The sequence below is a fragment of the Cnephaeus nilssonii genome (assembly GCF_951640355.1).
Source record: "Cnephaeus nilssonii genome assembly, chromosome: 24".
Classification (NCBI taxonomy): domain Eukaryota; kingdom Metazoa; phylum Chordata; class Mammalia; order Chiroptera; family Vespertilionidae; genus Cnephaeus; species Cnephaeus nilssonii.
Window position 1 is genome coordinate 44,824 of NC_137095.1, and position 15,418 is coordinate 60,241.

Genomic DNA, 15,418 nt, shown 5'->3' on the forward strand with positions numbered 1-15,418 from the left:
CTTACAGTTGGCTTTCTGCTGTACTTACCGGACTTACCTGCATTGTACAAACAGCTTTCTACACTCTTCTCTGAAGTTGAGAAGCATTATACACTTGTCCCTTAACTATGTTTTACAGATTAATGCTACTTTTCTTTGAATTCTAGTGGTTACAAAAACTGATTTAATGTGCACTTGCTGTATTTCAAGGATTTCTGCAGTGTACAACATCCATTCTAGACATTAGACTTACATTTGGATGTCTTTTCCACTTGTTCTCTCACAATTCTGTTATGTTCATTATTATTTACTCTGAATTACTATTGGTTTCTTGAAGTGTCCTATAACTGGCCTTTTGCTCTACTTATGGGACTTCCCCACATGTACAAACAACTTTGTACACTCCTCTGTGAACTGCCGAAGCTATATACACTTGTCTCTCAACTGTTGTACAGTTTAATGCTACCTTTCAGTGAATTCTAGTGGTTTCAAAGACTGGTTTAATGTTCACTTTGCTCTATTTAAAGTGTTTTCTGCAGTGTACAAAGACCTTTCTAGACTATAGACTTACATTTTGATGTCTTTTCCACTTGTATTCTCACAATTCTGTTCTATTCATTATTATTTGCTCTGAATTACTACTGGTTTCTTGTAGTGTCCTATAACTGGCCTTTTGCTCTACTTATGGGACTTCCCCACATGTACAAACCACTTTGTACACTCTTCTGTGAACTTGATAAGCTATATTCAATTGTCTCGCAACTGCTTTACAGTCTAATGCTACTTTAAGTGAATTCTAGTGGTTTCCAAAGTTGCTTAAATGTGCTCTTTGCTCTATTCTAGGATTTCCCGCATTGTATGAAACACTTTCAATAGTGTATCCTCAGAGCAGACACCATCCAGAACCACTGGAGGGCTGGCTGAGCAGATGCTCTACAACTAGAATAAAAGAGAGGGGTACGCGGGATGATGCTGATGCCGGTGACCCAAAGATCACACTTTAAAAACTATGGCTCAGGTGACACAATGGCGGCCTGGAACGTGCTTGGCGCAGTTCCCCCGGCGGTCTCCGGCTGAGGGGACGTCTCAACTCGCTGCCGAGCACGGACAGACGAGCCCCTGGGAGACATGGGGTGGGAGACTCCCCGCTTGCTGACCTCCCAGTCCTTCAAGAATCTCAATGCCCCAGAAGCGGCCAGGTGCGCACGCTCGGCGACCGGCCACCGCTGCAGACCCAAGGGTCGACGCAGCCACCCCGGACCAGCCCGCCGCCACGCACCAGGCACACCGGAGCTTCGCTGAGTCCACCGCCCAACGAGTTCTGCGGCGGGTGCCCTGGAGCTCTGAGAAAATGGCCGAAGGAATTGCTGAGAGGGAATTGACCAACAGGAATTGGGATCAAGAAGATGAAACCCCGCTGAGTCCCGGATCCGGGTGAAGCCGTGCGCCCCTGGATCCGGGTGAGGCCACGAAACCCTGGGTCAGGGAGAGGCCACGTGCCCCTGGGTCCGGGGAAAGCTAGATCCCGCGTCCGGGCGAGACCGTGTGCCCCTGGATACGAGTGAGGCTGGGTCCCGGGCCCGGGAGAGGCCACGCGCCCCTGGGTCCGGGTGAGGCCATGCGCCCCTGGGAACAGGTGAAGCTGAATCCTGGGTCTGGGAGAGGCTGTGTGCCCCTGGATTCGGGTGAGGCTGGGTCCCGGGCCCGGGTGAGGCCGTGCGCCCCTGGATCTGGGTGAGGCCACGTGACCCTGGGTTTGGGAGAGGCCACGCGCCCCTGGGTCCGGAGGAAGCTAGATCACGGGTCCGGGCGAGGCCGTGTGCCCCTGGATACGGGTGAGGCCATGCGCCCCTGGGTCCGGGTAAGGCCACGCGCCCCTGGGTCCGGGTGAGGCCGTGTGCCCCTGGATCCGGGTGAGGCTGGGTCCCGGTCCCGGGTGAGGCCGTGCGCCCCTGGATCCTGGTGAGGCCACGCGACCCTGGGTCTGGGAGAGGCCACGCGCCCCTGGGTCCGGGGGAAGCTAGATCCCGGGTCCAGGCGAGGCCGTGTGCCCCTGGATCGGGGTGAGGCTGGGTCCCGGGCACGGGTGAGGCCGTGTGCCCCTGGATCCGGGTGAGGCCACGCGCCCCTGGGTCTGGGGGAAGCTAGTTCCCGGGTCCGGGCGAGGCCGTGTGCCCCTGGATCTGGGTGAGGCTGGGTCCTGGGCCCGGGTGAGGCCACACGACCCTGGGTCCGGGTAAGGCCACGTGCCCCTGGGTCCGGGTGAAGCTGAATCCTGGGTCTGGGCGAGGTCGTGTGCCCCTGGATCCGGGTGAGGCTGGGTCCCGGGTCCGGGTGAGGCCATGGACCCTGGATCAGGGTGAGGCCACGCGCCCCTGGGTCTGGGAGAGGCCACGCGCCCCTGGGTCTGGGTGAGGCCGCGCTCCCCTGGGTCCAGGTGAGGCCATGCGCCTCTGGGGCCGGGTGAAGCTGGATCCCGGGTCCAGGTGAGGCCGTGTGCCCCTGGATCCGGGTGAGGCTGGGTCCCGGGCCCGGGAGAGGCCACGCGCCTCTGGGTCTGGGTGAGGCCATGCGCCCCTGGGTCCGGGAGAGGCCACGCGCCCCTGGGTCCGGTTGAGGCCACGCGTCCCTGGGTCCGGGGGAAGCTAGATCCCGGGTCCGGGTGAGGCCGTGTGCCCCTGGATCCGGGTGAGGCTGGGTCCCGGGCCCGGGTGAGGCCACGCACCTCTGGGTCCGGGTGAGGCCACACACTCCTGGGTCCGGGAGAGGCCACGCGCCCCTGGGTCCGGGTGAGGCCACGCGCCCCTGGGTCCAGGGGAAGCTAGATCCCGGGTCCGGGTGAGGCCGTGTGCCCCTGGATCCGGGTGACGCTGGGTCCCGGGCCTGGGTGAGGCCATGCACCCCTGGGTCCGGGTAAGGCCACGCGCCCCTGGGTCCGGGTGAAGTTGGATCCCGGGTCCGGGTGAGGCCGTGTGCCCCTGGATCCGGGTGAGGCTGGGTCCCGGGACCGGGTGAGGCCGTGCGCCCCTGGATCCGGGTGAGGCCACGCGACCCTTGGTCTGGGAGAGGCCATGCGCCTCTGGGGCCGGGTGAAGCTGGATCCCAGGTCCAGGTGAGGCCGTGTGCCCCTGGATCCAGTTGAGGCTGGGTCCCGGGCCCGGGAGAGGCCATGCGCCCCTGGGTTCGGGGGAAGCTAGATCCCAGGTCTGGGCGAGGCCCTGTGTCCCTGGATCTGGGTGAGGCTGGGTCCCGGGCCCGGGTGAGGCCACACGCCCCTGAGTCCGGGTGAGGCCACGCTCCCCTGGGTCTGGGAGAGGCCACGCGCCCCTGGGTTCGGGTGAGGCTGAATCCTGGGTCTGGGCGAGGTCGTGTGCCCCTGGATCCGGGTGAGGCTGGGTCCCGGGTCCGGGTGAGGCCATGGACACTGGATCAGGGTGAGGCCACGCTCCCCTGGGTCTGGGAGAGGCCACGCGCCCCTGGGTCCGGGGGAAGCTAGATCCCGGGTCCGGGCGAGGCCGTGTGCACCTGGATCCGGGTGAGGCTGGGTCCCGGGTCCGGGTGAGGCCATGGACCCTGGATCAGGGTGAGGCCACGCTCCCCTGGGTCTGGGAGAGGCCACGCGCCCCTGGGTCTGGGTGAGGCCGCGCTCCCCTGGGTCCAGGTGAGGCCATGCGCCTCTGGGGCCGGGTGAAGCTGGATCCCGGGTCCAGGTGAGGCCGTGTGCCCCTGGATCCGGGTGAGGCTGGGTCCCGGGCCCGGGAGAGGCCACGCGCCACTGGGTCTGGGGGAAGCTAGATCCTGGGTCCGGGCGAGGCCGTGTGCCCCTGCATCCGGGTGAGGCTGGGTCCCGGGCCCGGGAGAGGCCACGCGCCTCTGGGTCCGGGTGAGGCCATGCACCCCTGGGTCCGGGTGAGCTGGGTTCCGGGTCCGGGTGAGGCCGTGGGCTCCTGGATCCGGGTGAGGCCACACGACCCTGGGTCTGGGAGAGGCCACGCGCCCCTGTGTCCGGGTGAAGCTGAATCCTGGGTCTGGGCGAGGTCGTGTGCCCCTGGATCCGGGTGAGGCTGGGTCCCGTGTCCGGGTGAGGCCATGGGCCCCTGGATCAGGGTTAGGCCACGCGCCCCTGGGTCCGGGTGAGGCCGTGTGACCCTGGATCCGGGTGAGGCCACGCGCCCCTGGGTCTGGAAGAGGCCACGCGCCCCTGGGTCCGTGTGAGGCCTCGCGCCCCTGGGTCTGGGAGAGGCCACGCGCCCCTGGGTCCCCGTGAGGCCGCGCTCCCCTGGGTCCAGGTGAGGCCATGCGCCCCTGGGGCCGGGTGAAGCTGGATCCCGGGTCCAGGTGAGGCCGTGTGCCCCTGGATCCGGGTGAGGCTGGGTCCCGGGTCCGGGTGAAGCCATGCGCACCTGGGTCCAGGTGAGGCCGCGCTCCCCTGGGTCCGGGTGAGGCCACGTGCCCCTGGGTCCGGGTGAAGCCGTGCCCCTGGGTCCGGCCAAGACCAAACCAGAGGGAGTCGGACCTGCATTACCACCATTTGTCCACCATCCAGAGCTGAGGGGTCAGTGCCAACATGTACACATAAGGAACTGGTGGACATTGATATTGGGTCTCAAAAGAACTGTTGGTCCAAAAAGAAACTCACTACAGACTGATTCATTTGCCTGTCAGCATAACTATTATTGCTCTTCTCACATTCAGTTCTTATAAGTATATCTCTAGTGACACATGATCTCACTCATCTAGGGGAAATGATGAACAACATAGACTGATGAACAAGAACAGAACCAGAAACAAGGAGGCATCGATCGGACTATCGGGCCTCAGAGGGAGGATAGGGGAGGGTGGGGGGAGGGGGAAGAGATCAACCAAAGGTTTTGTGTGCATGCATATGAGCCTAACCAATGGTTAAGTTCAACAGGGGGTTGGGGCATCCGTGGGGAGGGGTGTGGGATGGGAATGGGGGGATGAGGACAAATATGTGACACCTTAATCAATAAAGAAATTTTAAAAAAATAAATAAATAAATAAACAAACAAACAAACAAAAAATACTGTATCCTAACATAGTGATTTCTTTTACACTTGTTCTGTCACTATTCTGTTAAATTTATTCCTATTTTACAGATAGTTCTTAGTCTTTCTTACAATGTCTTACAATTGGCTTTCTACTGTACTTAGCGGACTTACCTGCATTGTACAAACACCTTTCTATACTCTTCTCTGAAGTTGAGCAGCAATATACAGTTGTTTCCCAGGTATGATTTACAGTTTAATGCTACTTTTCAGTGAATTATAGTGCTTTCTAAAGCTGCTTAATTTTTCTTACTGCTCTATTTCAATGATATCCCACATGTATGAAACCCTTTCATTACTAGACCCAGAAATTGTGATGTATTTTACCTTTATACTCTAACTATTTTGTTCAATTTACTACTATTTTATAGTTAATTCCTAGTCTTTCTTACAATGTCTTACAGTTGACTTTCTGCTGTACTTACCGGACTTACCTGCATTGTACAAAGAGCTTTCTACACTCTTCTCTGAAGTTGAGAAGCATTATACACTTGTCCCTTAACTATGTTTTACAGATTAATGCTACTTTTCTTTGAATTCTAGTGGTTACAAAGACTGGTTTAATGTGCACTTGCTGTATTTCAAGGATTTCTGCAGTGTACAACCTCCATTCTAGATATTAGACTTACATTTGGAAGTCTTTTCCACTTGTTCTCTCACAATTCTGTTATGTTCATTATTATTTACTCTGAATTACTACTGGTTTCTTGAAGTGTCCTATAACTGGCCTTTTGCTCTACGTATGGGATTTCCCCACATGTACAAACAACTTTGTACACTCCTCTGTGAACTGCCGAAGCTATATACACTTGTCTCTCAACTGTTGTACAGTTTAATGCTACCTTTCAGTGAATTCTAGTGGTTTCAAAGACTGGTTTAATGTTCACTTTGCTCTATTTAAAGTGTTTTCTGCAGTGTACAAAGACCTTTCTGGACTATGGACTTACATTTTGATGTCTTTTCCACTTGTATTCTCTCAATTCTGTTCTATTCACTATTATTTGCTCTGAATTATTAGTGGTTCCTTGCAGTGCCCTATAATTGGCCTTGTGCTCTAATTATGGGACTTCCCCACATGTACAAAGATCTTTGTACACTCTTCTATGTACTTGAGAAGCTATAAACACTTGTCTCTCAACTGTTTTACATTTGAGAGACATTTTAATACTACTTCGAGTGTATTCTAGTGTTTTCCAAAGCTGCTTAAATGTGCTCTTTGCTCTATTCCAGGATTTCCCGCATTGTATGCAACACTTTCATTACTGTATCCTAACGTGGTGATCTGTGTTCCACTTGCTCTGTCATTATTCTGTTCAATTTATTGCTATTTTGCTCTTAGTTCCTCCTCTTTCTTACATGTCTTACAATTGGCTTTTTGCTGTAATTAGCGGACTTACCTGCATTGTACAAACACCTTTCTACACTCTTCTCTGAAGTGGAGAAGCAATATACACTTGTCTCCCAAGTATGATTTACAGTTTAATGCTACTTTTCAGTGCATTGTCGTGGTTTCTAAAGCTGCTTAAATGTGCTTTCTGCTCAATTTCAAGGATATCCCGCATGTACAAAACACTTTCATTACTATACCCATAAATTGTGATGTATTTTCCGTTTATAATCTATTTTGTTCAATTTACTCCTATTTTACAGTTAGTTCTTAGTCTTTCTTACAATGTTTTACAATTGGCTTTCTGCTGTACTTACCGGATGTACCTACATTGTACAAACAGCTATCTACACTCTTCTCTGAAGTTGAGAAGCATTATACACTTGTCCCTTAACTATGTTTTACAGATTAATGCTACTTTTCTTTGAATTCTAGTGGTACAAAGACTGGTTTAATGTGCACTTGCCCTATTTCAAGGATTTCTGCAGTGTACAACATCCTTTCTAGACTTTAGACTTACATTTTGATGTCATTTCCACTTTTTCTCCCACAATTCTGTTATATTCATTATTATTTCCTCTGAAATGCTAGTGGTTTCTTGCAGTGTCTTATAACTGGCCTTTTGCTCTACTTATGGGACTTCCCCACATATACAAACCACTTTGTACACTCTTCTGTGAACTTGATAAGCTATATACACTTGTCTCGCAACTGTTTTACAGTTCAATGCTACTTTGAGTGAATTCTAGTGGTTTCCAAAGTTGCTTGAATGTGCACTTTGCTCTATTGTAGGATTTCCCGCATTGTATGAAACACTTTCAATACTGTATGCTAACATGGTGATCTCTTTTCCACTTGCTCTGTTCAATTAATTGCTATTTTGCTCTTAGTTCCTAGTCTTTCTTACAATGTCTTACAATTGGCTTTCTGCTGTAATTAGCGGACTTACCTGCATTGTATAAACACCTTTCTACACTCTTCTCTGAAGTATATAAGCAATATACACTTGTTTCCCAAGTATGATTTACTGTTTAATGCTACTTTTCAGTGAATTATAGTGGTTTCTAAAGCTGCTTAATTGTGCTTACTGCTCGATTTTAAGGAAATCCCGCATGTAGGAAACACTTTCATTACTATACCCAGAAATTGTGATGTATTTTCTTTTTATAATCTAACTACTCTGTTCAATTTACTGTTATTTTGCAGTTAGTTCCTAGTCTTTCTTACAGTGTCTTTCAATTGGCTTTCTGCTGTACTACCGGACTTACCTGCATTGTACAGAGAGCTTTCTACACTCTTCTCTGAAGTTGAGAAGCATTATACACTTGTTCCTTAACTATGTTTTACAGATTAATGCTACTTTTCTTTGAATTCTAGTGGTTACAAAGACTGGTTTAATGTGCACTTGCTCTATTTCAAGGATTTCTGCAGTGTACAACATCCTTTCTATCCTTTGACTTACATTTTGATGTCTTTTCCACTTGTTCTCACTCAATTCTGTTATATTCATCATTATTTGCTCTGAATTGCTACTGGTTTCTTGCAGTGTCTTATAACTGGCCTTTTGCTCTACTTATGGGACTTCCCCACATGTACAAACAACTTTGTACACTCTTCTGTGAACTGCAAAAGCCATATACACTTATCTCTCAACTGTTTTACCGTTTAATGCTACCTTTCAGTGAATTCTTGTGGTTTCAAAGACTGGTTTAATGTGCACTTTGCTCTATTTAAAGGCTTTTCTGACTTATGAAAAGATGGTGACCAGCAGGAAGGTATGGAGAGAGAGAGTGTGATTTAGGAACCCATAGAGTAGAGTGTAGACATCTGTGGTGTGTGTGTGTGTATGAGCTAGGGTCAGTTAGATTCTGCAGGTCTTCCAAGGGGCTGCCTATTTGGGCAGTCCTAGATGGCGGAGCTCCGTGCACAAAGGGGACACATCTTGGTGGCTGGTGAGGACGTGGAGACCATGCCATCTTGAGAAACAGAGCTGCCTGAAACTAGTGGCTTCAGACACAAACCAGGTCCCTGCATCCACTGGGGACAGAGAACAGCTATCACAGCTTCAGACCAACAGACAACAAGAATCCAGACTTCAAGGCAGCTGATTTTCATGAGTTAAAGAGCCTATCCTCCCCACAGGCTCGAGGATATCGCCATAGTAACTGATAGACCCACCCCTCACCCAAGCTGCAGAGCACCTGCACACTGACACACTCCCCTTTATGGAATTTGGCACGAGTTACAGATGTAGCTCCCCTTAGGGGAAATCTGACAGCGTGCCCAGAGGGCTCCCCGTCAGGGAATTTGGGGGAATTTTGCTTGTGGGACACAGCTCCCCTTCGGGGAATCTTAGAGCATGCACAGATGGGCTCCCCTTTGGGGAATTTGGCGCACAGGAGTACTCCGCCCCCCTTCAGGGAATCTGGGAGAGTGCACGGAGGCAGCTCCCCTTCAGGAATTTGAGAGTATGCGAAGCCCTAGCTGGTTTGGCTCAGTAGAGAGAGCACACACAGGACGCAGCTCCACTTCAGGGAATTTGGCATGCTGGACATAGCTGCCTGGGATCCCTGACTCACAGCGCATTCACACTAAGAGCCAGTGACTCCAATTGTGGTGCATGCACACACAGGGACCCTGATTCTCAATGAGAAACTGCACAATGCAACAGAGACTCTGACACTTGATTCTTGGTGCAGACACAGGGAAACTCTGACTCCTGGCACATGCTAAGGATCTCATTTTAGGCACATACCAACAGTGTGGTGCAGACAGGGCCCCTGATTCTGAGTGTGCACACGAGACCACATGGAACACCGGGGACACTGACCCTGGGCAAGCCTGGTTCCCACCAACCAACGGCAGCCACACATCCTAGTGTCAGAGCACTTCAGTGAAACTCGGGTGGAGCTAAGTCCCCACAGCACATGGCCCAGGTCCACGCAAACTGAAGCTTGAGCTTTCTGGTGATAGTCAGAATGGGGAGACAAATCAATTCACAGAAGAAGGAAAATGAGGAGTCACCAAGAAAGGAAATTAGTGAAACTGAAGCTTGCAACATGACCGAAAAGAGTTCAGAGTAATGGTCGTGGAATTTATACATCACATGGATGAGAAAATCAACAACTTATGCAAGAATCAGGAAGAAATGAAAAGTGATATAGCTACAATCAAAAACACCATGGAAAGTTTCAACAGTAGACTAGAAGAAGCAGAGGACCGAATTAGTGAGTTAGAAGATCAGGTACAGAAACAAGCTCAATCTGAATAGCAATTGGAGAAAAAAATTAAAAAGCAGTAGGAAAGCCTAAGGGAGCTTCGGGACAACATGAAACGAAGTAACATGTGTATAATAGGGCTGCCAGAAGGACAAGAAGAGCAACAGGGATTAGAAAATCTATTTGAAGAAATAATGACAGAAAACTTCCCGGATATGGGAAAGATAAAAGTTACACAAGTACAGAGAGTCCCAAGCAGGATCAACCCCAAAAGACCCACACCAAGACATGTCATAATTTCAATGGCAAATATAAATGATAAAGAGAGAATCTTAAAGGCGGCAAGAGAGAGAGACAGAGAGTTACCTACAAAGGAGCACACATCAGAATATCAAATGATTACTCAACAGAAACACAACAAGCTAGAAGAGAATTGAAGGAGGTATACAAAGTGTTGCAAAGCAAAGGACTGAATCCAAGAATACTATATCCAGCAAGGCTATCAAAATCGAAGGGGAAATCAGGTGCTTCGAAGACAAAAGAAGGCTCAGGGAGTTTATCACCACCAAACCAGCAATTCAAGAAATGCTAAAGGGAATACTGTAAAAAGAAGAAATAAACAGGTAAGAAAGGAATACAGACACAAAAATAGATATGACTACAAACAAATACCTTTCAGTAATAACTTTAAATGTAAACGGACTAAATGCTCCAATCAAAAGACATCGAGTGGCTGAATGGATAAAAAAAACATGACCCATATAAATGCTGTCTATAAGAGACCCACCTCAGAACAAGAGACTCACACAGATTGAAAGTGAAGGGATGGAAAAATATCTTTCAGGCAAATGGAAATGAAAAAAAGAGCTGGGGTAGCAATACTTATATCTGACAAAATAGACCTCAAAGTAAATGCCATAACAAGAGATAAGGAAGGCCATTTCATAATACTAAAGGGAGAAATCCAACAAGAAGAAATAATTCTGGTAAACATATACGCACCCAAAATAGGAGCACCCAAATACATAAAAAAAAAACTCCTGTAGGATATCAAGGGAGAGATTAATAGCAATACAATCATAGTAGGAGACTTTAATACCCCACTATCACCATTGGACAAATCCTCTAAACAAAAAATCAGCAAAGAAACATCAATCCTAAATGACTCACTAGTCCAGATGGAATTAATTGACATCTTCAGAACATTTCACTCCCAAGCCACAGAATATACATTCTTCTCAAGTGCACATGGGTCATTTTCAAAGATAGACCATATGCTGGGTCACAGGCAAAGTCTCTTCAAATTCAAGAAGATAGAAATTATATCAAGCATCTTCTCAGATCACAGTGGCATAAAACTGGAAATCAACTACAATAAATACAATCCAAAGAAATCAAACACATGGAGACTAAACAGCATGCTATTAAACAAGGACTGGGTCACCAGAGAGATCAAGGAAGAAATAAAAAACATCATGGCAACAAATGACAATGAAAACACAACAATCCAAAATATATGGGACACAACGAAAGCAGTCTTGAGAGGGAAGTTCATAGCTCTACAAGCCTATTGCAAAAAACAAGAAACAATGGTAATAAATTACCTAACCCTACAACTCAAAGAGCTAGAAAAAGAGCAGCAAGAAAAGCCCAGTGTAACCAGAAGGAAGGAAATAACAAAGATCAGAGCAGAGATAAACGACATAGAGACCAAAGAAACAATACAGAAGATCAACAAAACCAAGAGCTGGTTCTTTGAAAGGATAAACAAGATTGATGAACCTCTAGCCAGGCTCACCAAGAAGCAAAGAGAGAGGACCCAAATAAACAAAATCAGAAATGAAAGAGGTGAAATAACAACAGACCCCGCTGAGATACAAAGGATTGTTACAAAATACTACGAACAACTCTATTCCAACAAACTGGACAACCTGGAGGAAATGGACATATTCCTAGAAAAATATAACCTTCCAAAAATCAATCAAGAAGAATCTAAACAGCTCAATAGGCCAGTAACTATGGACGAAATTGAAGCAGTCATCAAAAAGCTTCCGGCAAACAAAAGCCCGGGGCCTGATGGCTTCACAGGAGAGTTTTACCAAACATTCAAGGAAGAACTAAAACCTATCCTCCTCAGACTATTCCAAAAAATTCAAGAGGAAGGAACACTTTCAAGCTCCTTCTATGAAGCCAGCATCACCCTAATACCAAAACCAGATAAAGACAACACAATGAAAGAGAATTACAGACCAATATTCCTCATGAACATAGATGCCAAAATCCTCAACAAAATTCTAGAAAATCGGCTCCAGCAGTACATCAGAAAGATCATACACCATAACCAAGTAGGATTTATCCCATGAATGCAAGGATGGTACAATATTTGCAAATAAATAAACGTGATACATCACATAAACAAATTGAGAGATAAAAATCACATAGTCATATCAATTGATGCAGAAAAAGCATTTGACAAAATACAACACCCTTTCTTGATAAAAATTCTCAACAAGGTGGGAATAGAAGGCTCATACCTCAACATAATAAAAGCTATATATGATAAACCCACAGCAAACATCATACTCAATGGACAAAAACTAAAACCATTTCCCCTAAGAACAGGAACAAGACAGGGATGCCCACTCTCACCACTACTGTTTGACATAGTACTGGAAGTATTAGCCATTGCAATTAGACAAGAAGAAGAAATAAAAGGCATCCAAATTGGAAAAGAACAAATAAAGCTGTCTTTATTTGCAGATGACATGATATTGTACATAAAAAATCTGAAAGACTCCGTCAAAAAACTAATAGACTTAATAAATGAATTCGGCATTGTAGCAGGATACAAAATAAATGCTAAGAAATCTATGGCCTTTCTATACACCAATAGTGAACTTACAGAAAGAGATACTAAAAAGGCAATCCCATTTACCATCACACCGAAAAAATTAATATACCTAGGAATAAACCTAACTAAGGAGGTAAAAGACCTATACGCGGAAAACTACAGGACACTGACAAAAGAGATAGAGGAAGACGTAAACAGATGGAAGAACATACCATGTTCATGGATTGGTAGAATCAACATCATTAAAATGTCCATACTACCCAAAGCAATCTATAGATTCAATGTACTCCCCATTGAAATACCAACGGCATATTTCATAGACCTTGAAAGAACTCTTCAAAAATTCATCTGGAATAAAAAAAGACCCTGAATAACCACAGCAATCCTGAGAAAGAAGAATAAAGTAGGAGGGATCTCAATACCAGATTTCAAGCTGTATTACAAAGCCACTATTCTCAAAACAGCCTGGTACTGGCACAAAAACAGACATATAGATCAATGCAATAGAATAGAGAATCCAGATATTGACCCAAACCACTACGCTCAATTAATATTTGACAAAGGAGGCATGAACATACAATGGAATCAAGACAGTCTCTTCAATAAATGGTGTTGGGAAAATTGGACAGATACATGCAAAAAAAAATGAAGCTAGATCACCTACTTACACCATACACAAAAATAAACTCAAAATGGATACAGGACTTAAACATAAGACGGGAAACCATAAAAATACTAGAGGAATCCACAGGCAGCAAAATCTCAGTCATATGCCAAAAGAACTTCCTCACCGATACTGCCCCTAAGGCAATTGAAGCTAAAGAGAAAATAAACAAATGGAACTACATCAAAATAAAAAGCTTTTTTTTTTTACAGCAAAAGAAACTATCAACAAAACAACAAGAATGCCCACTGTATGGGAGAACATATTTGCAAATGGTATCACTGATAAAGGTTTAATCTCCAACATCTACAGGCAGCTTATACAACTTAATAAAAGGAAGATAAATTATCCAATTAAAAAATGGGCAATGGACCTAAATAGAATCTTTTCTTTTTTAAAAATATATTTTATTGATTTTTTTACAGAGAGGAAGGGAGAGGGATAGAGAGCTAGAAACATCGATGAGAGAGAAATATCGACCAGCTGCCTCCTGCACACCCCCCACCGGGGATGTGCCCGCAACCAATGTACATGCCCTTGACCGGAATCGAACCTGGGACCCTTCAGTCCGCAGACCGACGCTCTATCCACTGAGCCAAACCGGTTTCGGCCTAAATAGAATCTTTTCAAAAGAAGACAGAAGGAAGGCCAAGAGACACATGAAAACATCCTCAACGTCACTAATTATCCGAGAGATGCAAATCAAAACAACAATGCGGTGCCATCTCACACCAGTCAAAATGGCTATCATCAACAAATCAACAAACGACAAGTGTTGGTGAGGATGCGGAGAAAAAGGAACCCTCGTGCACTGCTGGTGGGAATGCAGACTGGTGCAGCCACTGTGGAGAAGAGTATGGAGTTTCCTCAAAAAACTGAAAATGGAACTCCCATTTGACCCAGTAATCCCACTCCTAGGAATATATCCTAAGAAACTGGGAACACCAATGAGAAAGGATATATGCACCACTATGTTCATAGCAGCACAATTTACAATAGCTAAGATCTGGAAACAGCCTAGGTGCCCATCAGCTGATGACTGGATCAGAAAACTAGGGTACATCTACACAATGGAATACTATGCTGCCACAAAAAAGAAGGAATTCCTACCATTTGCAGCAACCTGGATGGAATTGGAGAACATTATGCTGAGTGAAATAAGCCAGTTAATGAAAGAAAAATACCACATGATGTCACTCATTTATGGATAATAAAGAACATTATAAACTGTTGAACAAAAAGATAGATACAGAGGCAGTAAAGCATCAAACAGTCTGTCAAATTACAGCAGGAAGGTTAGGAAGAGGTGGGGAAGATAAGAGATCAACCGAAGGACTTGTATGCATGCATATAAGCATAACCAATGGATGCAAATCTCTGGGGGGTGAGGGCAAATATGGGAGTAGGGTGGGGGGCCAATGGTAAGATATGTACACATATAATACCTTAATAAAAATGAATAAATAAATAAATAAATAAAGGGTTTTCTGCAGTGTACAAAGACCTATTTATACTATAGACTTATATTTTCTTGTCTTTTCCACTTGTATTCTCACAATTTTGTTCTATGCACTATTATTTGCTCTGAATTACTAGTGGTTCCTTGCAGTGCCTTATAATTGGCCTTCTGCTCTAATTATGGGACTTCCCCACATGTACAAACAACTTTGTACACTCTTATCTTAACTTGAGAAGATATATACACTTGTCTCTCCACTGTTGTACAGTTGAATGCTACTTTGCAGTGAATTCTATTGGTTTCAAAGACTGGTTTAATGTGCACTTGCTCTATTTCAAGGATTTCTGCAGTGTACAACATCCTTTCTAGACTATAGACCTACATTTTGATGTCTTTTCAACTTGTTCTCTCACAATTCTTTTATATTCATTATTATTTGCTCTGAATTACTACTGGTTTTTTGCAGTGTCCTATAATTGGCCTTCTACTGTACTTATGAGACTTCACCACATGTACAAACAACTGTATACACTCTTCTTTGAACTTGAGAAGCTATATACACTTGTCTCTAAACTGTTTTACATTTTAATGCTACTTTGAGTGGATTCTAGTTGTTTCCAAAGCTGCTTAAATGTGCTCTTTGTTCTATTCTAGAATATCCCGCATTGTATGAAACACTTTCATTACTGTATGCTAACATGGTGATCTCTTTTCCACTTGCTCTGTCACTATTCTGTTCAATCTATTGCTATTTTGCTCTTAGTTCCTCCTCTTTCTTACAATGTCTTACA